The sequence below is a fragment of the Lepisma saccharinum genome, chromosome 1, assembly GCF_977018435.1.
Source record: "Lepisma saccharinum chromosome 1, izLepSacc3.1, whole genome shotgun sequence".
NCBI classification, from domain to species: Eukaryota; Metazoa; Arthropoda; class Insecta; order Zygentoma; family Lepismatidae; genus Lepisma; species Lepisma saccharinum.
Window position 1 is genome coordinate 115,189,887 of NC_139229.1, and position 21,002 is coordinate 115,210,888.

The 21,002-nt window shown below is 38.1% G+C and overlaps 1 protein-coding gene across 2 annotated transcripts in view; it reads right to left on the reverse strand.

The window, feature by feature from the left end:
• Positions 1–21,002, reverse strand: part of LOC145986867 (uncharacterized) — a 95,846-nt gene that overhangs the window by 11,028 nt on the left and 63,816 nt on the right. Inside the window, exon 1 of one of the 2 annotated variants that reach the window (XR_014441614.1) lies at positions 5,866–5,977. The exons of the other annotated variant lie outside the window; for it this stretch is intronic. The gene's annotated coding sequence lies outside the window, so the exon portion shown is untranslated. Of the gene's footprint in view, positions 1–5,865; positions 5,978–21,002 lie in introns of those variants that run through there. 2 annotated transcript variants of the gene reach the window in all.

Below are 21,002 nucleotides of genomic sequence, written 5' to 3' on the forward strand. Positions count from 1 at the left end.
TGCCGTGAAATCTTGCAGTGTTCTTGAAATCAATGATTTTTCCACACACACCTAACGTTACCTCAAATGCCAATTAATTCTCCTCCTACTGCAAGAATCGCAGCTTTTTGGGAAAAGTTTTAAAAATAATTCTAATGTAATTATTGCATGCTTTATTTCATTATTTTTTCTGGGAAACTTGACTGTGGAAAAAATTATTTTAATGTATTTTGATAACAAAGTGCTGATTTCGTATGAAACCTGTTTTTAAAGGGGAAAACGTAAAAGCTATTCCTGTACAGCCTGCGGCAAATATAATAGGGAAATTGTCAATTACCATGTTCATTCATTATATTTTCTGTAACGTGGGGTTCAGCAATTGAAACAAAAAAATACCAATAAGCCGAGGACAACCGCTGCTTCAGCACAGGTTCAATCCCATTCCCTAAATCTACGTACAATGAAGAAGAAAAAAACTAAAATAGCGACGGACAATTTGTCTATTGTTATCTCTGCGGCTGTTTGTACATACATAGCACCGTATTATGATGCAAGTGTGAAGGTACTGTTCAACACATTATCGATTGCGGCCTCCCGAATGACCTTCTGATAAGAGGCTGAGTGAGCCCCACAGCCACTCATGTAAAGATAGAATAATGCTTATGAGCCGACCTCACTGGCGCAGTGGTAGCGTCATTGCCTTGTAATCAAGGGGTCTCGGGTTCGATACCCGGTGGAGGCACATAGTGGTTCGGATCCCACTTTAAACTGTTGGTCCAGTCCTGATTAGCCTTACTGTGCATCAAGTGGACTTAAAACACCAAATCAATCAATTTAAAACTCAGTGGCGGAGTGGTTACATCAGCGCGCTACGAAGTGAGAGGTCCCGGGTTCGATTCCCGGCCTTGGGCATGAATGTTTTTTGTGAGTGTCCCTTCATTAACTTCATCATATCATCCCTCATCTTCATCATCGCGATTAGCCAAAAGTGGCAGAAAAGCGACGCTAAATAACAAAATTCTATTAAAATTAAATAAAATAATTCCTATGAGAATCGAGTCTGGTCTCCTACGAAAGAGTCAGAAGCACTGACGACTGAACCACTGTGTTTTTTTTGTTTTTTTTACAAGAAAGTTACTATTGTAGTTTTACAGAATGATAATGCTCAGGTCGAATTTAAAGGTTGCATGCTGTCAATGGGTTGAATGTTTTGTTTAATGAACTTTATCTATTTATAAAGTAATACTTGTTTGTAATTGCTGCAATACAGCTGAAACAATTTGAAACGTTATAGTAATCAACGTAACAACCATAAAACAACAAAAAATAAATTAGTTGTGGCAGCGGACAATTGATCCAATATGGAAGGGGATACATCGGAATATGTCACTGCAAACATTAAAGTGAAATGGTGTCGTGTTACTATGACAACGATATTTTTTCAGGTCTCTGCAGCTCAGTTTCGAATAATGGGAAAAGCACACGATAAAGTGAGTCACAAAACCTCCCCCCTTCCCTGCAGAATTGTCAGGAAGAATAGAACTACTGATTGAATGGGACATTTCACACGTACCGTGTGTTTTCTTTCCTGGACGGTTGGATCGTTACCTGTGGGAGGCGCGGAAAAATATACTTTTCCGTTCTCAAAAGTTGGACAAAACTTACTAGAAACTACGGATTGTTTCTCATCTTACCCTGCAATATTTTTCAGAAATATTCAACCTAAATAAAAAACTATGTGGAAAAATGCCATGTTCAGATATCAATGCAATGAACGCGTCTGTTTGTGCAAACTATACTTATCTCAGGACCTGCAAGTATTGGAAATATGAAATGTGGAGCAGGGTTGGCGTTAGGAAACCCTTATAACGCCAAGTCCTTATATTTTGAGAGTGAAGAAGTGCCTCTTATTGTGCATCCGAGAGCAGTCCTGTCATTTTCCCAACGTCCTGCACGGTACTCACTATGCTTGCAAGGCTGAAAATTGCGTGTCATCTTCTACAGTGTTACAGTGTAAAGCAACTTGTCACTTTCAATTAATTGTTAAGATAGTTCTGTTTCCTAGTGATAGGAGGAAAGAATCATTAGGTTATAGAATACATTTTTCTTTTATTATTTTTAAATTTTTATTTTTCGTTATTTTGTGAAGCAATTTATATTTTCGGCAATTTTTATAAGAACTAAGGAACTACTTTGAATAATGTGGATGGCAACGCTAGCAAGTTGTCCGCGAGGACTCCCATGTCCCATGTAAGATGTTACAGAACGACAAAGATAAATAAATAAATGTAACGACGAGTATATCACTATCAAATATCCACTACCGGACTTGTTTACAAAGCAAAGAACTAAAAATAATTGCATTGCTGAATTGTATATTGGGGGGGAGGGGAGGGGAACAACAACGTTGAGATTCAAACCTACACTTATGAATCCTTGTGCAGTAGGAGAGCTTGATTTATAAGGCTCCGAGAACATGAACGTGATGAACTAAAGCGCCGTGGGCATTTTCAGCTACAGGCAACTACACGCAAGCACACCTATTTTGAAACCCATATGTGGGATTTACACATGCAATCAGGCTAACAGCTGAAGAAGAGAGATGAAATGGAGGATGGGGATTTGAAGTTCTTGCATTAATTTAATGAAAAAACCGCGAATCTATGTTTCTCGTCATCCAAGGAAGAAGAAATATTATTCTGTTCTGCCACGCAATTTCAGCAGTCACACCTAGGCGAGATCCTGTAGTGTGCAAATCGTGTGGTAAGCAGTATGCAGGCGTGCATTGTCTTGCCACAATAGAACGCCTTTTGTGATTAAATCAGGTGTTTTTGTGACTGTATTCAAACTTTGCCACAAAAACATGCGTCTGTTCTATAAATTGGTGACATGATATCAGTTAGTTTTCAAGGATCAAGCGTTCCACTCATATTTTGGAATGGACATTACATGAAAATTGTAGCAGCTTTCTCTTGCGTTTCTTCAGATAGTGAGGCATTTAAAAGAAGTATGTAAGAAAACACAACACAGAGAGAGAGGAGGGAAGGAGGGAGAGACAGAGAAAAAAGGCAAAATAGAAATAGTGGAATACAGGAAGAATACGGATGAGAATATCCGTTAAAATAAAATGTTGAAGAATGTGGTACCAGAGGAGGAGTGGGCAAATGAGAAGCATGTCTGTCTACCCTAATTTACCAAATGCACGTTTTTTCCACACTCAAGATTTTCTAGCAGCATTCCTATTCTGAGTCGCTATAAAAAGTAACCATGCTATTCCCTCACTGTCCCCTTTCCCATTTTACTAAATATCTGGGCACGCTACTAGTACTTTTATATTTTTCGTGTTTTCATTAGTATGAGTGCATCTTTTACACTGCTGGACTTGTGATAACCAAAATTGCCTCATTTTTCAGTCCCCTTTCCAGATATATTAAATGGACTCATCTGATAAAGCAGTTCCATAGACAGTTTCAATCTTCCCATGAAAATAGAATGTAAAATGAAACAAGATTTAAACAATAACCTTACGCTTTTTGGTTCAATGTCGCTTAATAGGTGAAACTTTATATCTCGTTTCGTGTTCGTACCACTGCTTGCAATAGTTCGTTCGATAAATTGAATCGTGTATTGGAATGCATACATGCAATGGATCGAAGAGAAGAATGCACGAACCAAAGCGAGTATGTGGATTGCACAAACGTGATTCGATGGTATACTGGGCAAATAAAACATACCGACGCACTGTAAAAACCAAACGAAATTCACCATTAATTACATTGGAGGAATCTGTGTAATTATTGACATTTTTGATCTCATGGCGGTTACTTCAGTAATTTCTGACATGCATGCCGTGTCATCTAGTTTGCTCTAATATCCAATGCCAAAAGAAAAGAGTTTGAACATTCATAAATATTTGCATGCAGACAATCATTCTGTAGAAAAACATAATTTACCGAATCCAATTATATTAATTTATCCTATATGTATTGTATATTAAAGATTTTTCCTTCTATCATATATTACTTTTTCATTATTTTTCTTGCATATTTTATCGGTGAGAACTACCAAACACAAATAGAACACAAAGTTAAAAACAGATAACATAGTTATACACAATTTATAGGCATAAGTTTCATAGTATAAGTGAAACTTTAAAAATGCCTCAATATGGATTTCTCAATTACGTCCTTTCAATTAAATATAAAATATTTTTATATTTTTAAGATAGAAACTTTATTGTAGTTATGAACATGTCATTCAACAACTGCCATTAATATATTTTATAATGTTACACTGAGTATACTAAAGAAGAAATGACGGAGGCTTGTTTTTGCGAAACAAAGACATTATAGAGAAAATTATCTCTAAAAATGAACACAATTTGGTGTTTCTTGTAAGCTGAGAATTACTGAGGGTGTTCATTTACCAATGATTAGTGGCGTATCTAGGAATTTTTGTAAAATGGGTTATGTCTCCTTTACAAATAGGCATTTGTATCTATTTTTTGTATGTCCATATTTTTTTTAGAAAACCGAGGGGAAAATATCGTTCAGGTGAAATGCCGTATTATCAGGTGAACTCTGCATCCTTCGATAGTCATATGCTCGTTTAAAATGATTTCTCTCTCTTCTATCCCTTCTATCTCTCTCTCTTTCATTCTCTTTATTTCCTTCTCTAATTCCTTTCGCTATCTTACTCTATCTTCTTCCGCTGATTCTCTTTCTTTCTGTCTCTCTATTTGTATCTTTCTATCTACTAATCTTTCTCTTTTTAATTATTTCTCTCTATTTCTCCCTCTATTCCTTTCTCTCTTCTCTCTCTCTCTTCTTCATCATAAGACTTACTGCTATGAATCTGAATAAATTCGATAGGGCTTTCTCGATGGCGTAGTGGTGATGCCGTCGCCTTGAAATAAAGGCGTCCGAGGTTCGATACCCGGAGGAAGCACATAAAGATTAGGCTTACAACATAACTTCAACTCAATAAAGACGCATATATTAAATATTCAAGCTTAATAGTATTCAAGTAATATGATATAATTGAATAAATATATCTGATGGTCACAAGAGGAAATTGGATGGAACTTTCGATCCGGGAAATAATCCTCCTCCTTGTAGACACACACGCTATTGGCAATAAATAATAACTGAAAACTCTCTTTCTCTCCCTCATTTGCGCGATTAATTATAAATATGGGTCCGGTATACATAGCAACAATGTTTTTCCTTTCGTTATTAAAACACGTTGTGACAGCTTTGAAGCGCACATGTACCCATGTAACGACAAACATAGCATGTTGATATTCATCGTGACCAAACCTTTTATGTCCGTGCGTTGCACTCGGTCATATCCAACGGAGGGGAAATTTCGTTATTTTCTGAGCCGACCCCCATTCTGCCGACGCCTTTGTCGCGGTCAAGCGTTGTTTGACGACAAACAGAACGGACCAAGAAAGGAGCGGAAATCACATATGATTTTTCATTCATCAATTCTCGCCGAATTTACATATTGATATCATGCTAATAACGCATCGCGATAAAGGTCACCATAAATATATGGGGCCTATAATAGTGTTCATTTTTTACCCTTCTGCAGTAACATAACCACTAAATGACATCTATATTGTTGAACTTCCAATATAATTACGTGGGGGTGTGTATACGAATACAATTCCATTTGATATTTAATTAAAAATATATTTTTAAATATTTTCGACCACAGTTCATTTTGTACAAATGTAACCACCATTGAGTACTTCATAGGTATATACTATGCTTGTGTGTAGACAATTAACAATTTACCACTCAATACGAACAGTGGTAATTCTTACACCGCCTCAGCTCAGGTGAAGTTGAGTGATTTGCTTGGAACTCGATGAAAACTTACCATAATGATGGGTAGCACGGGCAGGTTGAGATGATAAAGCCATGGCCAACAAAGTCTCCAGATTTAAGTCCCTACGACTTTTCTTTACGAAGATTGGTGATGGATTCTGTCTTTTTCGTTGGACTTCGCAACTGCAAAACCGCGGCTGTTACACTTATCGACCGTGAATTATTTACACACGCGTGTGAAGAAATGAAGTATGTCTACCGTTATTCCAAAGATGGGCACGTACGTTTTCAAGAAAGAGATACAAAAACTTAGGAAGCTTGTGAGGACTATTGGGGACATATCCGAAAAGAAATAGCAGCGGATTTCGGCATGGAAAGCCAGAACACTGCGTCACTCAATGAGAAGTCGCTTATTGTCCCTCAAAAGGCTATTTAATTTTTGTAGTTTTTATCTTATCTTTATTTTTCTTAATCTATGTTTCTATATATTTAGGTCAATAACGACCTATCCCCTTCACATCACAGAATAACCACAGACAAGGGTCTTATATACCCTAATCTGTGGTATTACCCTGGTAAGCCATAGAAATATTGCTGGGTTAAGCAGGTTGCAGATGTTTCAGGATACTTGTTGCATGTTATCGTGAATTATGTGGTCCTTCAGTAGACATCGGATATTAATGGCCTGGCTTTTGTCCTTGCTTATTTAATTAACACTAACCATGTTGCCTTTTCGAGTTGCATATCACCACAGACTTTCAAAATCTTACAAGAATTTGATACGTCCTTTCCCATTGCACTAATATTTATTGTTATTAATTATCTTTTCTCTTGTACAAATGTTTATTGTTCTTTAATCTTAATTTAAGTAATTTACCTATCACTGATAATGTCAGGATAGTGACTAACCTGCATATACTTATCTTGTAAGGTCTGTTACCATGGCAATTACGAGTGTCTTTTGTCTTGACTTGGAAGTTCGGGCTCGGTTTTTTTGAATAGAGTGATCAAGTTGAATTATAAGAAGCTTAATTTCTTTGAGTGACATGGATTATATGTTGGGCATATAAGTATTTAGTTTGCAAAGAAGTAAAATAGACTTCCTTTTTCTTAGTGCAAACTTAACTTTGATTTTTATTTGGTTTGAACAACGAGGAGAAATATTACCACATACCCTGAGAGGCATCACGTGTATGCTTTCGAGTCTTTCATGTGAATTTATTATTTGCTCTGGTAGTTAAATCATATTCTTTTGACCAAAGAACGTGTCAAGATTTTGGCGCAACAACGCGGGGCTCGAAATCTGTTCTTTGCTTAGTGGTGTTCATTTTTGTGTGTTCGTGAAGTGTAATTGATTTGTGATTGTGATGGAAATTCTGTGTTAGAAGAATATGAATAAGATGATGTTGAGAAGTGCAAGTAAATCGTTGTCTGAGGGGAATGAACCTCCAGTGCAATCAGTTCCCGTTACAGCAGATCTGCTTTCTTCATTCCGGATTATGTTGGAGGAAAGAACAAGGGTTCTGGAAGCCAAGATCCAAGAAAGTTTCAGCAATCTGGAGGCCAAGATCCAAGAAAGCTTCAGCAACCTGGAAGCCAAGATGCAAGAAAACTCCATAAGTCTTGAAGCTAAGATTCAGGAGAGTGGCAGAAATCTGGTGGAAGTGGAACGGCCAGAAGAAGATAAGTTTTCACAGGGTTATTCGAAGCTCACAGAATCTGCTTCGGAGTTGGGACAGTTGCCTTGTAGAGTAAATAAATTGTGCCTAGCTCATGCTCCGAACACCGTAGTTGATTTTGTTATGAGGTATGAGCAAGCAGAGGAACAAGATGTTTGGCGGTCGATATGGGAACCTGAAATTGGAGCTGAACAGAACAGCATAAATGGCCAAAGAATGTATAGAGTTCGCCTAGTTCAGCAACAAAATAGGAGTAACCCAGCTGAGAGTCCATACCCTAGAAATGGAAGTAATTACCGTCAACAGCGTCAGTTTATATCACGACGAGAATATCCAGCTTCCAGAGGCAATCCTTACGATAGACCGTATCCTAACAGCGGGTTTTCTTCGCCAAGTCAACAACGCTTTTCTCCACAGAGAGATAACAATAATTCTCCAAGGACTCAAATGAACAGCGGCGTGTAGACAGACATTGTTGAACGATATCCCAGCGCTGAGCAACAGCGTAGTGTGGCAGTAACGAGGAATTTCTGTTGGGACACCGGATCTAATCTGGACCAGGTGCAGGATTTTACCCCTCGCCTGACAGAAACGTTCCTTATGTTAAGCAGTCTCGGAGGGCACTGGTGGCAAGAAGAGAGATTTTACAGTCTGGTGCCAATGATATTATGCTGATATTCATAACAAATCAGAATTTACCTGTACATTAAGGCAGATCGTTCAGTATAAAAATTCAGTGAGCTAGAACTAGAATTCAGAACTTGAATGTGTAGGTAAGCGTAACTCAGTGCTCGAAACTACTGAAAGCACCATTCTAATGGAAATCATAATTGTCAAAGATTTACCATAAGATCTGCTGTTGGATAATCGTTTCTACGAAAGTATAAAACTGAGACCAGTCTTACATAGAATATTATATTTAATGGTGGATGAGTGTCGATTTAAAAGGAGCTAGAAGAGAATATTTACGTAGACAAGTAAATGAGGGTCCGGAAATTTAAAGCCAGCCATTAGAAATGGATTCCTTCACCAGAAGATATGAAAAAGAAGATTGATTCTAGTAAATACTGAAAATGGAACGAAGCACCGATTTAAGTTGAAATCTTCACGATCCATAGGAAGGTGTCTTTGGAAAGGCCTTGCACTGGAAACATTTTCTATGAGTTTGTAGTTATGACATGTAGAACGAGAGCATATTTGAATAGGCTGCTGATTGTTTACATGATCTGGTTTTCTTATTTGTATGAAGTGTCATCGTTTATTGGAAATTCTGTATCAGAAGTCCCATCCCATTGAATATTTCTTCAAGCGTCCAGTTTTATCTCAGAACTTGTGAACTAAATACATGAAGAATTGTAAACTTTTGAAACCAAAATCTCCAAGACTGTTGAAAGTATTCCAGTTCGTTGTCGATTTTGATTTTTCTTCGGAGGGGGCAATTGATACGTCCTTTCCCATTGCACTAATATTTATTATGATTAATTATCTTTTCTCTCGTACAAATGTTTATTCTTCAATATTAATTTATGTAATTTACCTATCACTGATAATATCAGGGTAGTGACTAACCTGTATATACTTATCTTGTAAGGTCTGTTACCATGGCAATTACGAGTGTCTTTTGTCTTGACTTGGAAGTTTGGGCTCGGTTTTTTTTAATAGAGTGATCAAGTTGAATTATAAGAAGTTTAATTTCTTTGAGTGACATGGATTATATGTTGGGCATATAAGTATTTAGTTTGCAAAGAAGTTAACTTTGATTTTTATTTGGTTTGAACAACGAGGAGAAATATTACCACATACCCTGAGAGGCATCACGTGTATGCTTTCGAGTCTTTCATGTGAATTTCTTATTTGCTCTGGTAGTTAAATCATATTCTTTTGATCAAAGAACGTGTCAAATTAATTATTTTTTTGAGTTCATCGGCGCATATGGCAGAACATCCTCAGGCTGAACCTCGCCCACGCAAATGTAGAATTTGAATTTGAATATGACCATTTTGCACCTTTATATGTACGAGGAAATATCTCCTTATCCAAAACCCTTACCGAGCGTTAGAAAGGGTGTATAAAAAAACTCCATGAGATGGATTAAAAGTGCAAGGTTGTAAAGGCATTCATGATAAATTGTTGGGAAGGTCAAATGTGTGACGAGAAATGACAGAAGTTGAATACAACTATAAGAGAGCAGGTCACGTGACTACCTTCTACATAACATCGCGTCATCCGCCTTTTCACTTGGGCTGTAGTACAATTATTTTATATTCCCAATGCTGCTTTCCTTGCCATTTCTAAAACAACATAAAGAAATTGCAATCAATTGCTTCTTGGTTGTTCCACAATGTGAAGAACGTTTGGTGAGTTGTGAACAGCCCCAACGATGACAGTGGCCGATTATCGTGATGACCATGGACGGAACTAAGCAGAGCCATTCACGCATTTCTGTTAAGTTTGATGAGAACCCACAATCTGGTTTTCCTATAGCGCTTGAACTGATTGCCCTCAGCAAAGCCCTCAAATTGATTTCCAGCGTAAGCCTCTCAGTTGGGATAAGGTCCAACTTTTTGGCCAATTTGGAGCACGCAGTTCTAATCAAATCGATCTCTTTTTGCAGCGGATATTTTGTTTATTGATAGCGCCTCAGCAGTGGCGTAACATAATCGCCAAAGAGCTGCCTGCAAGAAACAAATTTGCCCCCATGTACAGTAAGAAAAAAGTTTCTTCCTAAAAATTTAAGTAATCTTGCCCTTTCAGATTCAACACTGAGAATACTCAAATCTGTTCTAAAATAGGTTTCTGGATTAACTACTGCTTTATCGAGACGTAATTAATCGACATGACGTTTTAGGTATCCAATTATTTTATTTTTAAATGTTGGTTCAACTCCCTATAGTCTAGCCGACGATAAGGCTCTGAAAATTCTCGCTGCATTAGGATAACGAACAGACAAAAATCAGAGTTAGATCGGAAAGGGAAAATAGTGCTTTTTACTCAAGACAAAATTAAATGGGTACAAATCTCCTCCAATTTTCATGTTGACATGTTCATAAATGGAATGTAGCACATTTAGCAGTTTCGAAGTTAGTATATATATTTTATTTATATTTTTAGTCAAAGTTGTAATTTTCCTCTCTCAACCGTAACAAAAAATTTAAAAAAATCTCTTGTAGGCACACAAAATATGATAACTTTGCAAACCTTTTATATATTGTAACTTCATACAAAACACAATTCTAACATCTATGTACCTACGATTTCAAATCATGAAAAATTGCGTAAATCTTAGCCTACATAAGCCCCCTTAAGCTCCGAGCCCGCCTGCGGGCCTGTGTGTTACGCCTCTGTACATCTGCAAGGAATTTGAAATTCCTACATGTTCACCCCTGCCCTTCTAAGCGTATTGCCACGCGGAATACTCGAGTCGCGCTGGTAATTATTCTGGTGTGCTATTATATAAACATGCAATCAGTTACAACACTGTCAGCTTCATTAAGCAAAATAACCGCTACAATTGGTTTTTGCTGCTCTTAAATTACATGGTTGAATAAGAACTTATTCTATTGTCCAGGCATACAGTACAAAAGAAGTTGTCTGACAATATGAACTTTATTTAACGTCGCATGAAAACAAATATAACGAAGCATTTGGAATTTAAAATTGAACTTTTTGGGTTTGCAGAAAGAACTCTACTATTGGTGTCGGTTTGCCTCTACCGTGTCTTGTTTAAATGTCTGTCTATGATTGATAGATTGATTGATTTCTTAATTATGCACACGTCAGCACATAGGTTATTTGTTTCCGTCACACAATATAGGGATAAGCTCTGTAACTAAACAAAACTCAGGAAAGAACCCTAAAGATAAAATGAAGTGTTTGTTAAAGAACTTTCGCACACAATTTCAAAATCTTAGATTCATAGACAACTAAAACTATACCATCTGTGCTTACGTAGGTAAGATTGTAAAGGAGCGCTCATCACATATGAGGACAAAACACAGATATGCAGAGGATTATACTGATTGTAGGTCCAGATGCCAGAGCCTCGTTTGCCTTCTCTACGTGAAAGTGAGGTTGTCTTTTGGGTGCCTTCTGCAAAACTCTCCCCTTACATTCCTTAATGTCAGTTTATTTTCAGCACTAAATATTAGTGTAACACAGTGCAATGCAATATAGAATTATTCCGTTTGAGTATTTAAGTCCATACAGATAGGCTAATCGGGACTGGACCTACAGTTTAAAGAGAGATCAGTGTGCCTCCACCGGGTATCGAACCCAGGATCCCTTGATTACAAGACGATGACGTTACCAGTACGCCATCGGGGAGGTCATAAGGTACCTATTAGTAACTCGGACAGGTAGAGTAATAGAGAACAATAAGCTGGTATTTGATGGGGTGTTCAGTCGGTCAAAATTAACTTCTCAGGTCTAATTGTTTATTTTGATTCATTGATTGATATAGTCTATTTTACTTTGATTTTCTCCCAGTTTTGGCTAATCGCGAAGATGATGAGTGATGATCTGATGAAATTGATGAAGGGATACTCACAAAGAATACCCATGCCTAGGCCGGACTCGAACCCGGGCCCTCTGGTGTTGTTCAGCGCTGTGCTAACCACTCCGCCACGGAGGTTGGCATACATTGTCATGTATTTTACATGTAAGTACTATATACACACACTAACGTTTTTCTGCATATGTGTGCTATGACTTTATGGCTACGTTTTCAATTAGGAATGGGGCGTGCCCGTGTTTGTCATCTTTTTTCCCATCCCGTATAAATGCCAATCGATCATCACATATCTCATTTCGTTCCTTTGATGCGCCGCTTCTGTCTCAGGGAAACGGCCGTCTCAGGTGTCCCATTGTGTCCACGTCACGGGTGATTTTTATCTTCCTTGTATTTCCCACTAATGTCTTCCGCAGGCCATCTCGGGGGAATTGAAGCGACGTCCCGTGCGTTACGGCAGCGGATGCTAAGTTCAATATATCGGGTTTATGAGGGAGGAGGTCAGTGTTACCAGCCCGAGAGAAATTTCACTGGACTGGGTTCACGAAATTCGAGAACGATACGATTTTCGTTAACGGGAGAGGGTTTACTCTCAACAATAAAGAGTTGGGGGAAAGATGTTAGAAAATCTGGCTTTTCGACTCTTATCGATGGTTCCCCTCTCCCCCTTTCTAGACCGTAGTTCGTTTTTCGTTTCGTTACCGATGAAAATAATTTCCCCTGTGGAAAATCGAACGCATGCTCTTTTGCACCAAAGGTAAGAGTTTTAGCTATTAGGCTATCCGATTAGTGAAAAGAGGAAATTAGTTACTACAATTTTAGTATGTGTCCGTGGTATAATAATGTTGGCGGAAGAATTCCGCAAGGATGGTGCCTCGAATCTTGACAGATTCACATTTCTTCGGTTTCACATTTCTTCTGATCTTTCGACAGGGTCAGTACCGGAGATGAAACGTGGCGTTTTCAATACAACTCAGAGACAAAACTGGAAAACATCCAGTGGGAAACACGGAATTCATCGTCTCACGGAGTCGTTCTCCGTGGCGGAGTGGTTAGCAAGCGAGCCACGACGTCAGAGGTCTCTGGTTTGAATGTCGGCCTAGGCATGGTTGTTCTTTGTGAGTTACCCTTCATCAGTTTCATCCTCATCTTCGCGATTAACTCAAAGTTGCAGAAAAGCCATGAATTTAAATTAAACAAAATCAATCTATTGTCTCACGAAATGCATAACTTCACACAGAGTATTTCGAAGGCTACAGGTAGTACAAAGGTTTGATTTCACAGTGACATTCTGGGAATTATTTGTCCCACCTACTGTCCCCGATAGCGTGATGGATATTCATCCCTCCGCATGTAATCAAGAGGTTCCGAGTTGGTTTTCCATTAGGGACTCACAATGGCATGGAACCTACTTTAAATCGTAGGTTCAGTTCAAATTTGCCTATTTGAGTATAAGATGAACTTGTGATCTTTTTTGCAGATACTAAAACAAATAGGGAGCAAGAGAGGGTACAGAAGAAAACATACATTTTTCTTAATGCAGGATTATTGCTTAGAAATATACCTATCACCAAAATGCTATATTTGGAACGTCGTACGCAAAATTTAAGAGGGAGAATTTGTAGACTGCCGCACGATTGTAAGTACGCATTTTCTTCAATTCGATATAATACGTTACTTCCGAGTCAGTTACTACTGACTCATCGACATTCAACCACAATAAAAACAATAGCAAATGCCTTCTCTTAGATTCGGACCCATGCCACTTGATTTCGCAGCACGTTATGCTAACCAGTAAAGCATCGAGGTCGGAAAGTTTCATTGCAGGTGGTGGCAGATTCTGTATCAACGATGACGTTATGCAATTGACCTTCACCGCAATATGGCGATATAAATAATAACCGGTAAGGCAATCCTTGCGGGGAAAAGTAAATAACGACGATGGATAAAAGCGGAAAACGACTGTGACGTTTTGACGAGTATCGGGTAGCATCACGTTCTTCTTTACGTGACAGAGGAGAAATTGATTTTGGCGGAGAAAAATGATACATTGCCGTGTTGTAGTATCTCCTCCTGAACTAAACTAATCTGTACAACTCTCTTCTGAATATCTTACTAACAGCAGCTACGAGGGTCACTATTTATATTTTGAGCCTAACAATGAAAAAACGGGAATTTGGCATTGAGAACTGCTTTATTGTTTTTCGAAGTATTCTCCTTTATGGTCAATACACTTTTGCATTCGTTCGAACCATTTGTCAAAGCAGTTTTTTCAATCTTCTTGAGACACCTCCATAATATGGTTTTTGAACGCATCAACGGCGTCTTCCGCCGACGAAAATCGTTGTCCACGTAATTTATTCTTGACATTCGGGAACAAGCAGAAGTCATTGGGTGCCAAACCAGGACTGTATGGCGGATGACCCATCAATTCGATTTTTTGACTGTTCAAAAAGTCTGTTGTTAGACGAGATGTGTGACAGCTGGCATTGTCTTGATGAAGAATGATATGACGGCGTTTGTTTGTTTTCCGTATTTGACCGAAGACCTCTGGCAAACAAATTGTTGTGTACCATTCAGAGTTGACCGTTCTACGTTCCTCTAAAGGCACAGTTGCCACATGACCAGTTTTCCCGAAAAAACAGGCGACCATTTGTTTCGATGTGCTTCGAGCGCGAACAACTTTTGTTGGATTGGGTTCATCTTGAAACACCCATACAGTCGACTGCTGTTTACGTTCCGGCTCATATGCATATATCCATGATTCGTCACCTGTTACAATCTTATATACGTCTTTTGAAGCACCACGATTGTATTTATTCAGCATTTGTTTGCACCAATTGACGCGAGCGTCTTTTTGAGTTTTTTTGTCAAATTGTGTGGGATCCAACGAGAACATACCTTCTCAGAGCTAAATGATCATGTAATATTTTATATATGCTGGTGGAACTAATGCCTATGGTTGCCTCAATCTCACAGTATGTCACATGACGATCTTGCAGTATTAGGTTTTGCACAGCATCAATGTTTTCTTGAACAACAACTGATTTTGGACGACCTTCGCGAATCTCGTCGGTGAGCGAATGGCGGCCACGATTAAATTCGTTATACTTACCAGCGTTTCACAGTGGCAAAGGATGGGGCTTCATCGCCAAATGTGGAAGTAAGTTGATCGATGCACTCTTGTCTTGATAATCCACGTCGAAAATCGTAAAAATTCATCGCACGAAAATGTTCACGAGTTAATTCCATTTTATTGTTGTCGCGCAATCTCCAAGGCAACATAAACAACACAAATGAAGCTATTGACAAAACATTTGAAGTACGTTATGGTCAATAATGCCAGACGATTCCGTGCAAACGTCAAATCGCGCCTAACTTCAATCAGTGTTGCCAAGGCTCAAAATATAAATAGTGGCCCTCTTATAGTGAAGGCAAACACCAATCACAGTGAGGTAGAAAGAAGGACACGTCGGGGTTGGCCAGAACCATCGAAAAAAAGAACATCATTTGGAATAGGATAATTGAAGACCCCGGTGCAAGAATCAGACAGCTCCACTTTTTGGTCAAAATTGTTTTTTTGCTGTAATCTATCATTCTGCTGGTGCAAGAATCAGACAGCTCCACAGATTTGTTGCGTAGTAGGAATGGAAAAGGAATTGTCTGGCGTGTTTCTGCCGGCGCATCATCGCAGACAGCTCCTGGAGCAGTCTGGTTCTTGCAGCGGCTGTAGTTCAGTGTTCGGCCACTCGGCGGCGTGCAGCAGTTGCTATCGAGACGGCACACTTCAGTATGTATACTGTTGCTTCTAGCTATTGCACGTGAATACCCCTTACTTCTTCGACATTACATTATTTTATTCAGTTTTTCGTGTCTCCTGAAAACTTTTATAATTTGGAGCTGTCTGGTTTTTGCACCGGGGTCTTCAATTTTTCAGCCGTGCTTATAGCAACGTCAAAGAAATTGCGAGCAAAGAGCTTGCCCCTGGAACTGTCACTAGGAGAAATTAATGTACCGTTTGTAATACAATTTTTTTCAGATTCAAACATAAATTTTGTTATATATCTCATAGGTCCAAGAAGTTATCGTCAGAAATGCATTCATTTATTTGTTTACCGCAGGACCAAAGTCCTCTTGAACAACTTGTACAATAAGATAAGAGGCAAAGCCACCCGTTTGTACATTATAAAATGCCTTGAAGACATGAGTATGTGGAAGTGGAACTCCATACGTTCACAATCACGGCCATTTCTTTGATTATCCAAAAGTTGCAATCGATTGACGGAAAACTTGACAATATGGCTCGAACAACATCAAACGTCCAAGACGACGTAAGGTCGTTAACAATGGAACTACGAGAATTAAAGGTAGAAAATGCCATGTTAAATAAAACTGCAGTTTTGTGAGTACAAATTAGACGATCTCGAAAACCGATCGAGGAGAGATAATTTGATATTTAGAGGGTTCAACGAAATGCAAGGTGAAACGTGGGAATGCTCGGAACGTCCAGTGCGGGATGCTTTGTGGGACCTATTGGAAATAGACACCGGTGATTTCGATATAGATAGAGCTCACAGGATAGGGACTGGGTCTAAGAGACCAATAATAGTTAAATTTTCTAACTATAAACTCAAGCAGTTGATTCTTGCAAGGGCTCGCTTATTTAGAGGAACAGGAATTAGTGTGCATGAGGATTTTTCAAGGGGTGTGCGCGAAACCCGGAGGGAATTGGCAAACTATTTGCAACAGGCAAGAGAACAGAACCTATATGTAGTCATGAGGTTTGATAAGTTGGTGATAGAAGGCAGATCGTACACTTTAAGTTATTTGAGCGAAAATGGACTTCCATGTGCAGCGAGTGACGTAATAAGTGAAAGTGTTGCCAATTCTCAAACAAGTGTGTCGTCTCTCCTAGTGCCGGTCGAGAAACTGAACATCTCCGCACCCAGCCCCTTCTCCCCGTTGAATCACCTACAGAACCAGGATCATCATCATCACAGAACTTTGCTGATCAGCATCCACCCCCTTCCCCAAAAAAGCTCAAACCAAGAATAGGAAATCATACAGTGAAGCAACAAGGAAACTAGACGCACCACAATCAGCGATGCAGAACGGCGCCCGCAGGTATGCAGCAGGAATCGAGGACAGAAGAGTGTTCAATCCTCCCCCTCCCTCAACGAGTCACAATAACTTACCCCCGAGGCACAATAGAAGATTTCCCTCCACGTACCAGGCTAGAGGTCAGCAAACCCGGTGACAAAAGAGATCTCACCAAAAATAACGGCCAAGTAAGTACAGGCAACTCCAAATGTATTTCAGAAGAACTTGACACTTCGTTGTTTCAATTATGTTACCAAAATATTAGGGGTCTCCGAACCAAAACAAGAGAATTTTACACGAATGTCCTTTGTAATAACTTTAGTGCAATAATGATAACTGAAAGTTGGTTAGCAGATTCCCACGAGAATAGTGAACTTTTCGATGAAAGATATGTTGTATATAGGGGGGACCGAAGCAAAAAAGTGTCTGGTAAAACAATGGGTGGTGGCGTAATCATTGCAGTGAAATCAAACGTCAAGCTTCGCAGTGTTTACATCCGAATATAGACTGCATTTTGATTAAACTATGGTTAAATGGATTAGGAACTGTATATATTTGCGTTGTGTACATAGCACCTGGTAGTAACAAAGACACATACACTTTATTCTTTAGGTTCATAGAAAAGCATTGTCAACCTGGTGACGCTAAACTCCTGATAGGTGGGGACTTTAATCTGACAGATATAACTGATAGCAATTACAATCTAACTAGTTCATCAGCAACAACGTATTTCGATTTAAACAACTTTATTAATGTATATCAACTAAAAAGCTTGAACGACATTAAAAATAGCAATGGGAAAACACTCGATTTGTTTTTGATAAATGGGCAGGGAATAACAGTAACACAAAACACACAGCCACTAGTTCCTGAAGACACACACCATCCCTCGCTGCTAGTAGATATTAATTATGTCAAAGAAACCCGCGACAAAACTTGTCATAAGCTACAGTACAACTTTAGTAAAGCCGACTTTCCTTCCATCTATCACAAGCTGCTTAACACGAACTGGGATGTATTGAAAACAAAGAATGACGTTGATCAAGCTACAGACGTGTTTTATGAAATTATATATAAAATATTCGATGAATGTATCCCCTTAAAGAAAAGCCGCAAAAGACAGTACCCGTGTTGGTTTACGAGCAGCATTATTAAAAATATAAGTAGGAAACATTATCACCACAAGAAATGGAAAAAACAGGCGGTAGACTTTCGATACCACTACAATAAATTTAGCGAATTTCAAAAAATAGTTAGGAAGGAAATTATTGATGCATACAACAGTTATGTTGCCAATTCGGAAATAAATATTGCAAAAGATAGCACCCCGTTTTGGTCGTTTGTTACAAATAAACGCAGGAAAAGTAACAAAGATCCTGTACTGTTCAAAGATAAAGTGTTGTCAGACCGACTATCAGTAGTCGAAGCTTTTGCACAGGATTTTCAGTCGGTGTATAAAAAAGATCCCCCTAGATATGACATGAAAGTATTGCCTAACCATAAACAATATGAAACTTTGGATAATCTTAATATTACAGAGATACGAATTGAAGACATAGAAAAAGCAACTAAAAACTTAAAACCTAAGAAATCAGCCGGACCGGACAAGATACCGCCCTATGTAGTCAAAGGTTGCAGTAATATATTGAAATACCCGTTATATCTCATTTTCAATTCAATTCTTGTAAAACACAAATTTCCTGAAAAATGGAAAGCCACGGCAATTTGTCCACTTCCCAAAAGCAATAACACTAATGACGTACAAAACTACCGACCAATAAGTATACTATCAGCCCCAGCAAAAATATTCGAAAAAATCATGCACTGTTACATATTTACCCACGTAAAACCTGTAATATCATCGTTTCAGCATGGCTTTGTACCACGTAGATCGGTGTTGACCAATCTCTCCGATATTACCAATTTTATTAGTTCAACATTGGACGAAGGAGGTCAGATTGACGTAATATATACCGACTTTTGCAAAGCGTTCGACTTGGTTAACCACGATATTCTATTAAGTAAATTAGCATGCTTCAATATTTCTGAACCACTGCGTCAACTGTTCGCTTCCTATTTGCAGAACCGTAAGCAGTACGTAACGTATAAAGGCCACACATCCGACGAGATAAGAGTCACCTCAGGAGTACCTCAGGGGTCTAACCTTGGGCCACTTCTTTTCACATTACTTATTAACGATTTCCCGGATTCATTTGAAAACTCACACAAATTGCTGTTTGCAGTTGACCTGAAATTTTACAGGAAAATAAACAAACAAGATGACAGTGTGCAACTTCAAAATGATGTTACAAAGTTAGAAACGTGGACAAAAATCAATGATTTAACACTAAATATCAGTAAATGCCATTATGTAATATATACTACGAAAGAAAAACCCAGTTGAATTTCAATATCAAATATACAACAATACTCTAGCAAGAAATTTTACAGTCAAGGATTTAGGGGTTATTTTTTATTCAAATCTTACTTTTAATAAACACGTAGAACAAATAATTAGTGAAGCGTTCAAGAACCTTGGGTTTATTCTTAGAATCGGGAGGGATTTCAAGAGTATAGAGACACTAAAAGTTTTGTATTATTCATATGTAAGACCCAAACTCGAATATGCATCTGTTATATGGAATACAGACACAGCAAGTACAGTGTAGCAATTGAAAGAGTCCAATCGAGATTTCTTAGATTTTTAAAATACAAATTTCAGAAAGTTTATCCCACATTTGAAAACTACGACAACCTAATATATGAATGTCGGTTTACAAAGCTGTGTCACAGAAGAAGGTTACATGAAATAGTATTCTTGTGGAAATTGTTAAATCACGAACTAGATGCTGAACATCTACTCTGCCAGATTAATTTTCGAATCACGTCGTCGAAAACTAGACTAAAGAATGAAGTTTTTCTTATAAAGAAGGCTAGATCCGAAATTAAAAAGAAATCTCCATTGTGGAGAATGTGCACCAGTTACAATAACTTGCTAATCAAGAATAACACCATTGACATCTTTTCTATGAACCTAAGGGACTTCAGTAAAGTCACTATTAACACAATGGCTTAAGCTTAAACACATAAGTTCGTATTTAAATTGTGTGATAAAGTGTATATATATAAAATAAATATTTTAAATATATTTATATATATATGTCTATATATATATATATATATATATATATATATATATATATATATATATATATATATATATATAATTTCTATCTCTATATTACAGAAATATATGTAATTGTAATGATTATGTATCCTTCATATGGGCTCTGTAATTAGGTATGTACCTGTTGAGTTCAATAAATAAATAAATATGATCAGCACCACGCTCCGGTTGCCTTTACATCCCCGGAGACGGTCCTAATTAGCAACTTATTAGAATCTGACTGGCTGGTTGTGATAATTAAATTGTTTAAAGTCATTTTAAAACGCAGAAATATTCTATACCATTGTTGGACATCGTTGCTGAAACATATTATTAAGGGTTCGTTCTTAGTATTGCCCCTGACACTACCGCTGCGGCATTCAATAAATTAATTGTCTTCATTTGGTAATCATGGCATTCCTTCCCTTTTGAAATCACACGATCGAACTTTGCCTTTGCAACTTTGGAAGTTTGTCGAGTGAGTTAAAAGAAACGAAAAGCGAGAGAGGAGGAGATCTCGAGAAAAGTGGCAATTCATAGCATACGTCGTCATATATTATCCTCATATCCGAGAGAACGAAGCAGCTTATATGCATTCAGCGTGGATGCATCTCCTGAAAAGAGAATATAGTTTCATATTACTGATGAGAAACGAAAGCATGTGGGACACTAAAAAAAACTCTCGAACTCGTAAATTAGCCAATGGAAGAATCGGTTTTTCAGTAAACCAGCAAATT